We start from the raw sequence: 4082 nt of genomic DNA, 5'->3' as shown, positions 1-4082 counted from the left end.
CATACCGCAATGCAACACATTCCATCACCATCCTGTGCTACATTTTAAACCCTAAAATCTCCTCTTTGGACCCCTCCTGCCAAGCTGTGGGGTCTGCTCTGCCCCTTGGGCCTGCCTGCAAGCAGAGGGTGTTGTTTTATCAAAAGGGGATCACCTTCAGTCCAGCCACACCATTGTTTGCCAGGTGTTCAGTAACTGAGGGATCTCAAAGCTTGCTTGCATTTCAATCTCACTCAGAGTTTCCATATTCTCAAAATCCTTTGCCAGGCAATCATATTGATAATTTTCCTGTTTCAGCAGATAACGCTGAGCTGTGTGGGAGGCTGGGCTGGGGAATCCTGAGGGAGCTGAGAATGTTCAGCCTGGAGAAAAAGAGGCTCAGGGGGAACTGCTGGGGTCTGGCTCTGCTCCCATGGAACGGGAACAGAGGGAGATTTTGGTTGGATGTTGGGAAAAATCCTTCATGGAAATGTCCAAGGTCAGCTTGGATCCACCTGGGATAGTGGAGGATCCATTAATGGGATCATCCTTAAGATCCCTCCTAATCCAAACATTGGAATTCTCTGTCCCATTGGGGTGGGGAGGAGGAAAACTGGGACAAAGGAAGAGGAAAGGATGGGAATCCTTGGCAGGAAGGAGGAATTCCAGCTTGGGGTGAGGAAACAGAAGTGAGGCTTGGGAATGAAGGAATGAGGTCAGGCCTGGATTCTTCACAGCTTGGAAAATCCTGAATTTGTGGATTTATTAATCCTGGAATTGAGTCTTAGTTAAAAAAGAAGGATAGGATTTATAAACTCATGTACTGATTGTGGCTCCCAGGAGTTTGAAGCTCAGCATTTCTCGGATTTAATTCTGGGACTAAACCACCCTGTGGAATTCTCAGCCGTGCAGGAGGAGAGAAAATAAACAAGAAAAAGCACAGGAATGTTCTGGCCGCCATTCCCAAAAAACCTGGGGATGAAATGTTGATGGGAACATCACCCAGGGACGGTGCCAGCTCCTCCCCCTAATTAACTGATTAGTAACGCTCCTGGTTAATTGGGTGATCTCACCAAAGGTGAATCAGCTCCTTTGTATGGAAGTGGCCACTGGATGATGTTCAGGGAAAGAATTCCTGCAAAATCCCCGTGACACTGGTGGATGCCAAATCCTCATCTCCCTGCTGCTGATCCAGGCCTTGCTGTGCATGGAATGCCAGGATTTGGGGGCAGATGTGGCCAAAGATTCAATTATTCCCAAAAAAAAATGAGTGTGGATAATGGGAGAGTCCAGATCTGATCTGAGAGAAATGGTGAGGGAATGTTTTGGGAAGAACTTGAAGGAATTTCTTGTGAAATCCCTCAGGTGGCTCCTGGATGAAGGATTGTGACATTCCCAAGTTTCCAAACCCATTCCTGAATTCACAAAGAATTGAGAAGCAATTTGATTTTTTTTTTGTTTTATTTTTCTGCCAATCCCAGTTTTTCCATGGATATCAAATCCACATCTCTCTGTTAGAAATCCCAGGGGTTCCTGTGCATGGAATGCCAGGATTTGGGGGCAGATGTGGCCAAAAATCCAATTATTCCCTAAAAAAAAGAGTGTGGATAATGGGAGAGTCCCATTTGATCTGGGAACAAATTGTGAGGGAACATTTTGAGAAGAAGCTGAAGGAATTTCTTGTGGAATCCCTCAGGTGTCTCCTGGATGAAGGATTGTGACATTCCCAAGTTTCCAAACCCATTCCTGAATTCACAAAGAATTTGATTTTTTTTGTTTTATTTTTCCACCAATCCCGACCTTTCCATGGATTTGCTGCCAGGAGTTCCTGTGGATGGAATTCCAGGATTTTGAGGCAGATGTGGCCAAAAATCCAATTATTCCCTAAAAAAAGAATGTGGATAATGGGAGAGTGCAGATCTGATCTGGGAATAAATGGTGAGGGAAGAAATTTTGGGAAGAAATGGAATTTCTTGTGGAATATTTGGGACAGTGGAAGGTGATCCTTAAGATCCCTCCCCAAACCATTCCCTGATTCTCATCCTGAAATCCAGGATCATTCTGCCCCTTGGTTTTCCAAGAATTCCAACCATCTCCTTTCTTTAATGCTGGGGAAAAAAAATCCTTTTGTCTTTTAATTGGAAATTTAAATTTCTTCTCCGAGAGAGAAGAATTCTCCAGATCTGTTGCTAGTGGAAATATCATTTTATTGGGAAAAATCAAGATTTAAAGGATTTCATTCCCAACTGGATTTTTCCTTGGGAAAAAGAAATTAAAAAGAAAGGATTTCATTCCCAATTGGATTTTTTTCTTGGGGAAAAAACAAAGGATTTAAATTTCAGTTGGATTTTTCCTTGGAATATAAAACAGGATTTGCATCCCAGCTGGATTTTTCCTTGGGAAAAAGAAAACTCCAATTGGGAATGAAACTCTTCTGTTTTTTTTCTTTTTCCCAAGGAAAAATCTAGTTGGGAACGAAATCCTTTTTTTCCCCAAGGAAAAATCCAGCTGAAAATGAAATCCTTTTTTTTTTCCTCCAAGAAAAAATCCAATTGGGAATGAAACTTTTTTTTTCCTTGGGTTAAAGAAAAAAAAGGATTTAATTCCCAATTGGATTTTTCCTTGGAATATTAAAAAGGATTTGCATCCCAGCTGGATTTTTCCTTGGGAAAAAAAGGATTTTCATCCCAGCTGGATTTTTGCTTGGAATAAAAAAAAAGAATTTCATCTCCAACTGGATTTTTCCTTGGGAAAAATAAGTTAAAAAAAGAAAGGATTTCATTCCCAATTGGACTTTTTCTTGGGGAAAAAACAAAAGATTTAAATTTCAATTGGATTTTTCCTTGGAATATAAAAAAGGATTTCATTCCCAGCTGGATTTTTCTTTGGGAAATTTGCCCTGAGGCGCAGCAAGGAGCTGAGTAAAGCTTGGAGCTGCCAGGTGAGTCAGGAATCCCAGGAGCAGAAACAAATCCAGGTATAAAAACCCCAGGAAGTGACAGCTCTGCCTGTGCTGCCCTGCCAGGCCATTTTTATAGGAATTCTCCTTTTGGGAACAGCCTCTGTTGTGTTTTCCTTTAGTTTCAAGTTTGTTTTTTTCAAAACTTCAAGAGAAAAAAATCCCTGAGGGGGAAAAATGCTTCTGGAAAATTCCATGGATTCAAATCCAGGTAAGAAACTTGGGATAAGGCTCAAGAAGAGCCTCTTTTAATTTATAATTAGATGTAAATCCTTGATTTTTTAAATGAATTTTCATTTTGGGAACGGCCTCAGTTGAATTTTCCTTTGGAATTTTTTTCCTTGGTGAAAGCTTGGGAAAAATTTTCTGAGAATTCCATGGATCCAAATCCAGGTAAGAAACTTGGAATAAGGCTCAGGAAGAGCTTCTTTGAATTGATTATTGAATAAATACTTGAATCAATCCATTGTATTTTAAGGAATTTTCATTTTGGGAACGGCCTCAGTTGAATTTTCCTTCGGAATTTTTTCTTTGGCGAAAATTTGGAAAAAAAAAACACGGAGGGAAATTTTTTTTCCCTGAGAATTCCATGGATCCAAATCCAGGTAAGAAACTTGGAATAAGGCTCAGGAAGAGCTTCTTTGAATTGATTATTGAATAAATACTTGAATCAATCCATTGTATTTTAAGGAATTTTCATTTTGGGAACGGCCTCAGTTGAATTTTCCTTCGGAATTTTTTCTTTGGCGAAAATTTGGAAAAAAAAAACACGGAGGGAAATTTTTTTTCCCTGAGAATTCCATGGATCCAAATCCAGGTAAGAAACTTGGGATAAGGCTCAGGAAGAGGTTTTTTAATTTATAATTAGATGTAAATCCTTGATTTTTTAAATGAATTTTCATTTTGGGAACGGCCTCAGTTGTATTTTCCTTTGGAATTTTTTCATGAGTGAAAACTTGGGAAAAAATTCCTCCCTGAGGGAAAAATTTCCCTCTGAGAATTCCATGGATACAAATCCCGATAATAACCTTGGTTAAGGATCAAGAAGAGCTTATTTTAATTTATTAAATATAAATCCTTAATTTTTTTAAGGAATTTTCATTTTGAGAACATCCTTGGTTGTATTTTCCTTTGGAATTTTTTC

The sequence above is a fragment of the Geospiza fortis genome, unplaced genomic scaffold, assembly GCF_000277835.1.
Source record: "Geospiza fortis unplaced genomic scaffold, GeoFor_1.0 scaffold178, whole genome shotgun sequence".
Lineage (NCBI taxonomy): Eukaryota > Metazoa > Chordata > Aves > Passeriformes > Thraupidae > Geospiza > Geospiza fortis.
The sequence above is the reverse complement of the archived record's forward strand: the minus strand, read 5'-3'. Positions refer to the sequence as shown.